The sequence below is a fragment of the Choloepus didactylus genome, chromosome 18 (assembly GCF_015220235.1).
Source record: "Choloepus didactylus isolate mChoDid1 chromosome 18, mChoDid1.pri, whole genome shotgun sequence".
NCBI lineage: Eukaryota > Metazoa > Chordata > Mammalia > Pilosa > Megalonychidae > Choloepus > Choloepus didactylus.
In genome coordinates this window covers 10,798,409-10,812,106 of record NC_051324.1, presented here as the reverse complement: position 1 = coordinate 10,812,106, position 13,698 = coordinate 10,798,409, and positions in this window count along the sequence as shown.

Here is a 13,698-nt window from a genome sequence, read left to right as displayed (position 1 = left end):
GATGACGATTGTATAACAATGTAACTTACGAGGGGTGACAGTGTGACTGTAAAAACCTTGTGGATCACGTTCCCCTTTATCCAGTGTATGGATGGATGAGTATAAAAATGGGGACAAAAACTAAATGAAAAATAGGGTGGGGTGGGGGGGATGGTTTGGATGTTCTTTTTTACTTTTATTTTTTATTTTTATTCTTTCTGGTGTAAGGAAAATGTTCAAAAATAGATTGGGATGATGAATGAACAACTATATGATGGTACTGTGAACAGTTGATTGTACATCAACTGGATGATTGTGTGGTATGTGAATATATCGCAATAAAACTGAATTTAATTAAAAACAAAACAAAACAAAAACATCTGACCCAGGCAATGCTCCCTGCACCCGCATTCTCACAGGCCTGGGGCTTTGTGAGCAGGTAGCCCCTGCTCACTCTCCAGCTTCCTCCAGACACTGTCACCTTCTCACTCACCACCCTCCAGATACACAGAACTCCTCTCAGTTCCTCCAGGGTGCATGGCTCTGGATTCTACCTCCAGGCCTTTTCACAAACTATTCCCTTGGCCTGGAATGTTCCGTCCCCACACTGCACCCTGCCAGAGATCTCCTTTAAAAAATAAATAACAGCTTTATGGAGAAGTAATTCATATACCATAAAACATACCCTTCTAGACAGTAAAATTCAGTGGGTTTCAGTATATTCACAGAATTGAGCAACAATTACCTCTAATTTCAGAATATTTTCATCACTCCAAAAAGAAACCCCAGACCCATTAGCAGTCATTCCTGCTTCCCCTCTGCCTGTACCTAGGCAACCAGTAATCTACTTTCTATGCATTTTCCTAATCTGGACATTCTATCTAAACGGGATCATATCACATGTGGCCTTTTGTGACTGGCATCTTTCACTTAGTTTGTTTTCAAGGTCCGTTCATGCTGTAGTATGTGTCAGAACTTCATTCTTTTTTATGATTGAATAATATTCCATTTTTTGTGATTTCCCACATTTTGTTTATCCATTCATGATGGACATTTGGGTTGTTTTCACTTTGGGGATCTTATAGATAAGTCTCCTATGAACATTTGTGTCCAAGCATTGGTGTGGACATGTGTTTTCAAATCTCCTGGGTATACATCTAGAATTTGAATTGCCAGGTGTTCCAGTTTGCTAATGCTGCTGTTTTGCAAAACACCAGAAATGGATTGGCTTTTATAAAGGGGGTTTATTTTGTTACAGAGTTAACAGTCTTAAGGCCATAAAGTGTCCAAGGTAAGGAATCGACAATAGGGTACCTTCAATGAAGTATGGCCATTGGAGTCCGGAAAACCTCTGTTAGCTGGGAAGGCACGTGGCTGGCGTCTACTTGCTCCCAGCTTGCATTTTAAAATGGCATTCTCCAAAATGTTGCTCTTGGGGCATTTTGTCCTCTCTTAGCTACAGCTCCTCTTCAAAATGTCACTCTCAGTTGCTCTCTCTGGGGTCCCTCTGTCTGTGAGCTCTTTTTATAGGACTCCAATGAACTAAGCAAGACCCACCCTGAAAGGATGGGGTCACATTTCCATGGAAACATTCAGTCAAGAGGTCACACCCTAATCAAAGGTGTCACTCACAGTTGGGTGGGTCACATCTCCATGGAAACACTCAATCAGAAGGTTCCAACCTAATCAACACTAATAGTCTGCCGCCACAAGACTGCATCAAAAACTATGGCTTTTTCTGGGGGACATAATATATACAAACCAGCACACCAGGTCATAGGGTAAGTCCATGTTGAACATTTTGAGAAACTGCCAAATTGTTCCCCAAAGCAGCTATACCATTTTAATTTCTCCCCCAGCAAGTGTGAGGGTTCCAATTTCTCCACATCCTCACCAACTCTTGTTGTTTTCCACGTTTCTTATTTTAGCCATCCTAATACATATGAAATATCTCATTCTGATTTTGATTTGCCTTCCTCTGACAACTCATGATGTTGAGAATCTTTTCATGTGCTTATTGGCCATTTGTATGTTGTCTCTGGAGAAATATCCTTTCAAATTCTTTGCCCAGTTTAATTGACATATAATTCACACACCGCACAATTTTTCCATTTAAAGGGTACAATTCAGTTTGGCGAGACCTCAGAAAGTTAAGCGTAGAATGACCATACGACCTGGCAACCCCACTTCTAGGTATTTACATACCCCAAAGAATTGAAAGGAGGGACTCAAACAGATATTTGCACAGTGATATTCAAAGTGGCATCATTCACAATTGCCATAAGGTGGAAGCTGCCTGTGCCAGTTTGTATATATCATGCCCCCAGAAAAAGCCATATTCTTTAATGCATTCTTATGGGGACAGACGTATTAGTGTGGATTGGGTTGGAACCTATTGGTTCAGTGTCCATGGAGATGTGACCCACCCAACTGTAGGTGATAACTCCGATTGGATAATTTCCATGGAGGTGTGGCCCCACCCATTCAGCATGGGCCTTGTTTAGTTTACTGGAGCACTATAAAAGCTCAGACAGAGGGAGCTCATAGCTAGCTGGAGCTGAGACAGACATTTTGAAGATGGCTGTTGGAAGCTGATGCAGACATATTGGAGAACGCCATTTTGAAATGCAAGCTTGGAGCAAGCAGACTCCAGCTACGTGCCTTCGCAGCTAACAGAGGTTTTCCGGATACCAGTGGCCTTTCTCCAGTGAGAGTACCCTTTGTTGATGGACACTTTATGGCCTTAAGACTGTAACTGTGTAACCAAATAAACCCCCTTTTATAAAAGCCAATCCATTTCTGGTGTTTTGCATTCTGGCAGCATTAGCAAACTAGAATACCACCCAAGTGTCATCATTGGATGAATGGATTAAAAAAAAAATGCGGCATATCCATATGATGGAGTATTATTCCACCATAAAAAAGAATTTAAGATCTTAAAAGTATGCATGAAAAAATTAGGATATTAAAGTGCTGGCAGAGTTCCAGCCCTGGCTCAGACGCTATAGAGCTTACATCCTAATTGGGAGAAAGCCACCTGCCAGGCACAGTGGATGCTGAGAAAGCTCAAATGGGCTGACCCCACCATCTGGGGCCTTCTCACCAAGGGCCTGTTCCCTGTGAGGCCCCCTCCAGCTCCCTCCCCTCCTCCCTGACACCCCCCACCTCAGGCTGCCCAGGACATATCCTCATGGGTGGCTCCTGCTTTGCTCGGTCCTTTCCTCCCTCTGACTGTCAGTGAAACCTCCACTTCCTTCAGCCCAGTCCCAAACTTGCTCTTCCCTGCTCGTCCACAAACTTTTTGTGGGTGTCGACCAGGGCTGTGATGGGGACATAAGGACAGGACGGGGGTTGTCCTGGCCCTCCAGGGGCCTGCTCGCCCACACACGTAAAAGTTCCTTCTGAGTACACGGCAGTATGTGGCCTGAGAAGATGAGTATTGCCATAAACTGAGGGGCACCAACCTCAAACAGGCCGTGACATCATTCGAAAATATTTAGGTTCTGCCTACTATGTGACAAGCACTTTTCTAGACACTTGGGAGACATCCATGAACAAAACAACCATAACTATAAGCCTCCCTGCCCTTGGGGAGCTTAGTTTCAATGGGAGAAGTCACTCAATAGACACATGACACCATAAATGTAATAAAAAGTAAATTGCATCACACGAGGAAAGGGGATCCTTGCTCCGAAGAATAGGGAGTTCCGGGGCCAGGAGTCAGACGCAGCATTAATCAAGGTGGTTCCGGGCGGGCCTCACTGACAAGGGGAGATTTGAGCAAAGCCTTGAAAGCGGTGAAGGAGGAAGCCACGTGGAAATCTTAGGAAAATGCCTTCTAGGCCTTGGGCCTCCACCAACAGTGATTCTCCCCTTCCCGCTCCAGGGAACATTTGCCAATGTTTGGAGTCATTTTTGGTTGTCACAACTGTGTGTATGTGTGTCACCGGCTCGTAGTGGGTGGAGGCCAGGGATGCTGCTGAACATCCCACAATAGCAGGACGAGCCTCACCATGAGGAATCGGCCGGCCCTGACTGCTGATAGTGCCGCAGTGCAGAAGGCAGAGGGAACGGATGTGCAAAGGCCCTGAGGCAGGAGTGTGCTGGTGTTCAAGGGACAGTGAGGAGGCCGACATGGAAGGAGCCAGGAGAAGGTGACAGGAGGTGAGGTCACCAATCCAAGTGACCTGAGGAGCCACCGCAGGATTCCGAGTGGAGGGTGGCGTCTTCTCCCTAGGAAGGCTCAGTCTGGCTGCCTGCGGAGAACAGCCTGGGGCCAGTGGTCAGCAAGAAACAGGGAGCCCCTGCAGTGATCCCCGTAGGCAGCCTAGGATGGGGAGGGGTTGCCCTAGCTTCTCATACTTTCTCCTCTCTCCTCTAAGCTCCCTCCCCTCCGCTCGCAGCTGAATCCCTCACCTCAGAAACAAGGAGCGTTGGTGATGGCGTTGGCAGGTGGCCCAGGCCCAAGGCGCCCTCCTCTCCTTCCTTCCGGCACAGGCCGAGCCCACCAAGCCGGCCCAGGACGCGCCCCCGGCCTCTCCTGTTACCCCCACATCCCTTCACCTTCCACCTCTTTCTGTGCCCAGACCCTTCCCTTCACGCGGGGTCCCCATGGGGAGCCACTCGTGTGAACCCTTGGAATTCTTTTTTTTTGAAAGACCCCAGGGCTTCCCACCACCTCGCAGTGTGGATTCTTTGTACACTCCTTTAAGAAATTAAATAGAAAGGGAGCATTAAAAATACTTAACAAGGACAATCAAATCTACTAAAAGACACGTCCGAGTTGTTGCTTGGTGGGTACAGAGTGTTTGAAAGTGTTGGAAATTTTTAAATAAAGCTAATAATTAAAAAAAAAAAAAAGAAAAACCTAACCACCCTCCCCTTGACCCCACGTCTGCTCCACCCCAGCACCCACCACCCTCTCCCCGCCCCTTCCCAGCCCAATTTCACCTTCAGGCCCCGCAGCCTGGCTTCCGCCTCCCTGACCCCACCGCCCCCGCCCCGGAAGCGGAAGTGGTTCCAAGCTGCGGACCACGCCCAACTCGGGTTCCCTCACCAGCTGGCGGCTCCCCCGCTGTTTGCGCCTCCTCTTCCGTCCGGAATGGCGGAGCTCCTTCCTTTCTCTCTCTCCTCTTTCCCATGGCCTTTAAGTGTCATTTATTTTAAATGAGGGATACCTCCAGCCCGGCTGCCCCCAGAATCCCCAGGGGCTAGGCCTGGCTGTCCCTCAGGCACCTCAGACCCCACAGCTCACAGCTGAACTGGCCTTTGTCCCCAGACCTGTTCCTCCCAGGGCTTCCCCATGGCGGAGATGTGGTTCCCGCACCCACACGATGCTCTATCCGTCCAGCTGCCCTTGGCTCCTTCTCTCCCCTGGGATCATCTCCAGATCCTGCCACCGTTCCGCTTCAAGGGTGTCCGCCTCTCTGCATTTGTACGGCCTCCGCCTTAGCCCAAGTCCCCCCCATCTCTGTCCCTCAGACAGCTGCAGGGGCCTCCCAGCAAGCTCAGTTGCTCCCTCCAGGCTCTTCTCCGTGATCTTTTTTAAACACGAGTCTCAAGCTTCCCCTGCTTCAACCAGCTGTAAGGGCTTCCTCTGCTCCTGGCATAAATTCCAAATCTCTGACCGGGCCTCGCCGCTGGCTGCCATCGTGCCTTCACCGGGCAGCCTGTCTTTCCTACCCCGGGGCCTTCATGAGCCTTCTGGGGATGCCCTGGAGCCCCTCTCTCTCAGGCTCACACAAGCTGGGGTTTCTCAGCATGGACGGCCCTTCTGGGATGCCCCCATGGCACAGCTCCCCCCTCATGGCCTTCACATAGTGCAGCCAGGATGTCATTGGGTGGGTATTTATCCTCTTGGCGGGAGCTCAAGCACCCAGCCCGGCACCCGGTCCACAGCCAGGCTCTGCAGATTTCTGCTGAATGGATGAATGAAGGAATGAATGAATGATCAAATCTCAGGGGAGAGGGAATGGGACAGGTGATGAGTGCAGGGGGAGTGTACAGGCAACAGCTTGGAAAGCAGGAGAGAGAAGCTTGGGCAGGGTTTCCAGCTGGAGGGAGCAGTGCACACTCAGAGGTGGGAAAGAGGGGGCTGGGTGGGCCCGGCCCTCACTGGGCCCTAGAGTCTGGCCACAGGGCCCAGGGGACCCATTGAGGAATTGGAACCACACTGTGATGTGATGAAAATGCTGTTTCCGGAAGATTCATGTAGCAGCAGGGTGCAGGATAGACATGGAAGGAGAAGACACCAGAGACACAGAGTGTCTTGGTTCGCCTGGGCCACTGTGACAAACATCGCTGACTGGTTAGCGTAAACCACAGGAATTTATTGTCTCACAGTTTTGGGGGCTAGAAGTCCCAAGTCAAAGTGTTGGGAAGGCCATTCTTTCTCCAAAGTCTGGTGTTCTGCTGCTGGCATCCTCCGTCACATGGCGATCTCCCTCTCTGGCTTCTATTTCTATGTCCAATTTCCTTTGTTTATAAGGACTTCAGCCATCTTGGTTTAAGGTCTTCCCTCACTCAACTTGACCTCATCTAAATTGGATCTTCAAAGATCCTTTTCACAAAGGAGTGTACACCTCAACTCATAATATCTTCAAAGGGCCTGTTTATAAGTGAGTTCTTACACTGGGGGTTAGGATTTGAACGTATCTTTTGTTGGGGAAGTGATTCGATCTGAAACACCCGATCAGACAGAATAGAGAGTACATTCCTTATGTCCAAATACAATTTCCTCTGGGTATAACGAAAAATACCTTGCACGGCCCCTTGCAAGCAAGTGAGGACTAAAAATAAATATTTGTTAGGAATGATTGGCTAGCAGCTACTCTGTAATTGTCAACTGACTACTAGCCCAAAGATGACATAAGAATGTACAAAATATAAACAAGCCTCAGCATCCACCAAAGGTCCAAGGACAAAGCCAGTATTGCGAAGGGCACCTGGTGTGGTTTGGCTGCCCAGGATCTCATCCGCATGCCTGGGGAATTTCCCATGGAATGCATGTTGGCAGGAAGCAGAGCTTTTCACTGACTACAGAGGCCCCCCAAACCAGGCATTCACTTTACCAGCATCCCCTGAAGCTGGTGTGGGGGTCGTGACCCAGATTGAGCCAGGGCAACCTCTGCCTTTGATTTGGGGGGCTGGTGAGGCAAAGCTACGATATCCCTAGAACATCCACAGGCCACTGGGGCCCGTACGGTCCCCACCAGACCAGCTCTGCGGGGAGCTTTGGCCGCCGGCCCTGCTGCATTTTCGTTGACCCACTTGCTTCCTGAGGCTAGTTATCCAGGCTTCTGGAGATTCTGGGAGCTACCTATGACCTTCCAATGAACTTCGTTTTTGCTTGAATCTGCCACAGATAATTATGATCGCCTTTCATCAAAAACTGTAATGGCTCAGCCACAGACAAGGTCTCCAGGCAGAGGTAGGGGCATTAAGTCCCGCTCAGCTGAGGGCCTCCTAGCGGCTCTAGGCCCAGACTCTGGCCAGGGCCCTGCTCTAGCACAGCGGGAGGGGACTCAGAAGCTGTGGGGATAGAGGGTGCCCCTAGGCTGGGGGCAGCTGCAGCACCCAAAAAGCACATTCTCCTCTGCAGACCCACCAACCGAAACTCTCGGGATGGGCCAAGCAATCTGGATTTTAACAAGCCCTGTGGGGGATTTGGATGCACTCTAGTTTGCCCTCAAACTTCAAGGAGGATCCATTTGTAGCAGGAAAAAGCAACAGACAGAAACCAAGAGGCCCCAGTTCCAGCCTTTTGACTAATGAGCTTTTTTTTTGAGTCTGCTTTACCTCTCCCAGTCTAGGTGTTTTTGTCTATAAAACGGGGATCATAATGTCAACATAGAGGTTTCGTTTGAGGGTTATCATAGTCCGGCTAGTAAGCAGCTTGGCAAACGTAGACAGGGCCCCTCCTTTCTCGACCTCATTTTTTTCTCTGAAACATGCTGATAACAACCCTTGCCTCCCAGGCTTGTTTGGAGAATCAAGGAAGATAAAACACAAAAGCAGTTAACAAATATTTAACCCAGACATATGTTACTACAGTTTGAAAAAAAAAAGGAAGAAAATACAGATATATGCTACAACATGAATAAACCTCAAGAAAACGTTATGATAAATTAAAGACATAAATGTACAATTGCATAAATGTTCAGAAAAGGGATCTCTCTAGAGAGAGAGCAGATTAAATGTTGTCTAGGGTTGGGTGGTGGGAATAGGTATTGCCAGCAAAATAGCTTATTATCTGGGGGATGGTGATATGTTCTAAAACTGGATCATGTTGTTTCCACAATTCTAAATTTACTAAAACTCACTGAATTGTACACTTACAAGTAAACGTATCGTATGTAAATTATTGCTCAATAAAACCATCAAAAATAAAATTCAACCTAGACACCAACACAGGGTAACGTTGAGGCTCACTCCTTGGCTTGCTCCTTCAGCAGACATTGGGCTCCTGCTGTGTACATTAGGCAGTGGGGATTCAGCGGTGACCCAGACAGACACAGTCTCTGCTCTTGAAAGTGCTCATAATCTAACTTTTCAACTCAATCAGGCTAGAGTGCACTGCACTGCTCTTATTTTTACAGGAAACCTTTTCATGGCAGTTATATGCATGTGTATATGTTGGCACGTGTCTATGTGTGTGTTTGTAGATATACAGATTTGGATTTAGATTGAGTTTCGTTTGAAAATCCACATTTTAAAAAACCTGTTGAAAAAAAGAAAACATTGCTGATGATTGAAACCAAAACAAAAAAAAAAGTGTTGATAGCTTTTTCATTGTGAAGCATTTCATTATTTATTTAATTTAGCATAGAAGATCATGCGGATGGGAATAAGAGTATATGGCAAAAATTCTGTCACCACAGACTCCCAGGCACCTGGTTTCTCCTTCCCCAGAGGAAGCCAGTGGTACCTGTTTCTTGCATCTCCTTCCAGAAATTTAGGCTGTGTTATATGCAAGATAGATGTGAGCATATGTCTGAATGTGTTTTGCATCTTGCTTTTTTCTCTTAATGATACATCTCAGCATTTGTTCCTTAAATGGCTGCACGATATTCCGTCATGTTCATTGAATGCTTTAGCTTTTGTCTGATATTTTTCTACTACAAAAAAATTCTATAAGAAAAGAACACACTGCTATAAATGTGTGCTGTGAGACCCCACCTCTCCTCTCCTGCAGTACCCCCCTCCTGGCCTGATTTCTTTTGAGCCCATTTCCCCATTTGAGATCTGAAAGCTAGACAACTACCCAAGACCTCACTCAAGACCAGAAGCCAGTGGAGACCAGAATCCAGCTTTCCCACTTCCCCAGACACCACTGGCCAAGGGGTTAACAGCTGTTGGCAGAGACAATGTTTTCTTTTTTTTAAATTATTGATTTATGCATTTATGTTTGATTTCCCAGCAGGATCCAAGGCAGGTGTCATTGAGGTATTAGAAGTTGTGTTTGCTTTTACCACATTCTCTCCGGCTGGGAGGGAGCCCAGATGGTCTGACCCAAACAGACAAGCCAGGACCGAGTCAAGCCACAGCTTAGGACCAAGGCCGAGGTAGGAGCCAAGGGCCAGGGGCCAAGCCAGACCCTCTGCCACTAGCCCACCAGCCAAGCACCACGCTGCCCAGTAGAGCCAGGTCTAAGGTGGGCCAAGCAGGGGTGTCTCAGGTGTGCACTGCCTAGAGCCTGGAAGCTTCATGACACTCCATCCTTGCTTCAGGCCGTGTCTTACTTACCCTTAAGGCACATGGGAAATGGGTACAGAGCTGGGGGTGAAGGTAGAAACCTGTGACTCAGGAAATCCTGAAAGAGTCAGATGGAAGAGGAGCAGGTGGACATCAGCCTAACTTTCACCTCCTCAATCTCAGAATGCTGAGCCCTCCTCTCAGCCCACCAAATCCTACCCAGCCTTCAAGGCTAGGGCCTCTTCCTTCTGCTTCAGAGGTTAATGGAACATGTGGGGAGAAAGGAGGTCACTTTGGAGACCCAAGTTTGAATTCTGGTGCCTCCGTGTCCTGCCTGTAGCATTTGAGCAAAATCATTCATTCTTTCATTCAACAAGTATTTGTTGAGAATCTTCTACGTGCAAGGCATTAGCCAGGTTCTAGGGAACAAAGATGAATAAATCACAGTCCCTGTACTCAAGAAGCTTACAAGAGGATAGTCAGGTGAGTAAACAGATGACGGCGTTACGGGACAGTGATGGGGCCAGGTGAGCGTGGGCAGCTGTGGAACCCAGAGGGTGGCCCTAGCCAGGGAGAGAGCGAGCAGAAGAAGCTCTTGAGGAATTCCTTGGGACCAAGTGAGGAAGAGCGGTCATTCATTCAACAAATATATAAAATGCCCCCTGTGTGCCAGACACCAAGCCAGGCACGACAGGTACAGTGTTCCACAAGGCAGACTTAGCCCCTGCAGTCCTAGAACTTCATACTCTAGTGAGGGAGACAGGTAGCCCATTAGCAAATAAATATAAATGGTGGAAGTGCAATGATGGAAACATACAAGGTGATGTGATCGAGAATAACTTGGCAGGGGATACCAGTGCGGAAAGGGGGAAGGAGAGGAAAATCGTGTGTTGTGGGATCAGAATGAGAGGCATCGTATTGACTTTATTAAAGAATATTTATAAAAATCCTCACTGTGTCCACTAAAGGGTCCAGGAGCTATGGCAACTCTAGTAGTTCTGAGCTTACCTAGTCTCAGCCCTTGATTTCTAAATACCCTTCTCCATGCAAGGAACCAGAATTCCTGGAGGAAATAGCTGCTGAATCTAGGGTTGGAGCTGTGAAAGTACAAGGTATGCCCACAACATCTTATTGTACCAGAGAGAAAGAAAGGGCTCAAAATATGAAAAGGACACAGCAGCCAGATGGCTAAATTTCCCAGTGGAAAGATCTAGAACAATTTAACTATTAAAATGGATAATGACTTAATAGGCTATAATGCATTAAGTCAAAATAATATACATGAGTAATGATATGGTTATACTAAAAATCAAAACAGTAAGAAAGGAAGGAGGGAGGGAGGATATGGAAAAGCTCATCCTTATAGTGAAATGCAATTAATAAAGAGGGAGAAGTTAGAAAATCTGTGTTTTGAAATGCACATAGGAATAACCACAAATCATTAATAGATACCAAAACCCTGGGGGTGAAAGTTTGTTGGGGAACAGGATTTTTACAGACCCTCAAAATATCTTTCCACAGTCTCCTTATTAATTACAAAAATTAAAAAGGAACTTTCTAGCAGGGAAGACTGGCAACATGACCTTAACCAGGTGATCAAACTTATCATCAATAATGGGATAGACTGATGTCATGTGCCTCCTGATGAGATGCACTGAGAAGGGCACGGCACCATTTCTATGGTTTTCCTGCCCAAAATGCAAAACCTGAATGTAATCACAAGGAAAGAATCAGACCCCACTTTAGGATCACTCTAGAAAACAACTAGCATATACTCAAAAATAGGAAAGACAAAGAAGGGCTGAGGAAATGTTCTAGATTAAAGGCACCTAAAAAGACATGACAACTAAAGGCAACATATGATCCTGGATTAGAAAAAAAACAATTAGAAATCATTATAAAGGACATTATTGGGACAATTGGGGAAATTTGAATATAGATCTAAGACTAGATAATTTAATTGTATAGCTATCAAATATCCAGAATTTGATTACTGCAGTTAAGTAAGAGAAAATCCTTGTTCTTAGGAAATAAGAATTTAAGGGTAAAGCATCAGTGGTCTGCCACCTATAATATTATTATTAATAGTAAGTATATATATATATGAAGTTATATACGTATGTACTGTACTGGCAACTTGGCCATAGGCTTACAAATCTTCAAAGTAATCTAAAAACATTCCCAATTTAAAATACTTTGGGGTGAATCCAACAATCAATTATGGAAATCCTATATAAACTAGATTTGTGATACCAAGTTGGGAGAAATAAAGAAGGAGCCAAATTAAATATGGCACACTTTTGCTTCTAAAATAAGTAGTGAAGGAAAGCTGAAGCTAGAGAGATAGGAGGTGAAGGAAAGAGAGTCTCAGAGTGGGGGGTGGGGATGGGGAGCAATAATAGATGCTGCAAAGAGTAAGATGGGGGCTAAGTCACCCACCGGACCCAGAACAAGGTGGGGCCCTCTGGGAACCTCAGGGGGTCATGCTTTCCGTGGAGGAGTGGTGAGAGCAGTATTAGGGTACATAAAGCCTGGGGGAGGCTGTGTGGGGAAGGGGATAGGAGCAGAAAGAAAAGAAAAAAAGGAAAAGGGGCTCAGGATAAGGTCTTGAGGCATCCAGGGGTTTTATTTCATTCTTTTAAAATAAAGCTTACTATTTCTGACCAAAAGGGTGAGGTGGCTTGGGGGTGTGATGGGGTGGGGTAATGATGGACACTCAGTCCTTCTCTGGGTCTGGTACAAACTTGTCCCAGTTTACCCAGGACCGTCATGGTTTTAGCAGTGAAAGCCCTGCATCCTGGGAACTTCCATAGTCCTGGGCAAACCGGGACAATTGGTCACCCCAGCTCCATAGGGATTCCCCTCCCCGGCTACTGCCACCATTGAATATTCATTAGCCATTGCCTGCCCTGGGGAGTTGGACTATATTTAGTCATTCAAAAAATTTCAGCAGTAAGCACCAGGCACTTCGCTGGGCACTGGAGATGTGATGGCCAGTCAATATAAAATTCCTTCTTTGCATTTAAGTAATAAATAATCAAATTGGGCCTTTAAGGCAAAATGAAACACACAAACAAGCCTCATTTTCCTTCATTATCGGGGCAGAACATTTGAGAAGACCAAGTGTATAAAAAGGCAGGGAAAAAAATCATACTGGCATATTTCCTTTCAGTATTTTTCCTACAGTTTTCCCAAGTCACTTCTGATCAGAGTCCAAAAAAATGCAAGTTAATTTAAATTTTGGCCGCAAACCAAGAACAAAAAGGTTAAGTGGATTAAATCAATTTTTCAAGCCAAATTGAAAGGGTTTGAGGATGATCTGCTGTCTCCAAGGGTCCACTCCCTGTTTTTTTCCATCAGCAGGTGTGATCTCAGTCCTGGCACAGGCGGTAATGGCTTTTCATCTTCTCAGCAAGGCTTCCTGCTTTATCTTTTTTTTTTTTTCTTTTTGCAAATTAAAATGTTGCATTCTCCTGATAGCAAATTAAAAGGAACAGAGGAGATTATGAGGAAAAACAAAGCAGTGCCTCACCTCTCCCCACCCTACCCCACCCCAACTCCACCCACCACCTAGAGACAACTCCTTTTCTTTCTGTTGTTAGTTCTTCTGGAAGTTATTTCCAAAATCCTAGTTAAAATGTTCATACTTTTACTTCTTTTTCTAAATTGTGGTAATTTTATATAACATAAAATTTACCATTCTTAAGTGTACCATTCAGCATGATTAATTAAATTCACCACTACCTAAATCCCAAACTTTTTCATCACCCCAAACAGAAACTCTGTATCCATTAAGCAGTAACTCCGCTCCCCTCTAGCCAGCCCCTGGTAACTTCTCATCTACTTTCTGTCTCCATGAATTTACCTATTCTGGATGTTTCATATAAATGGAAACATACAGTATTTGCCCTTCTGTGTCTGTCTTATGTCGCTTAGCATGATGTTTTCAAGGTTCATCCATGTTGTAGCACATATCAGAAATCCATTCCTGTTCATGGCAGAGTAATATTCCACTGCATAGATAGA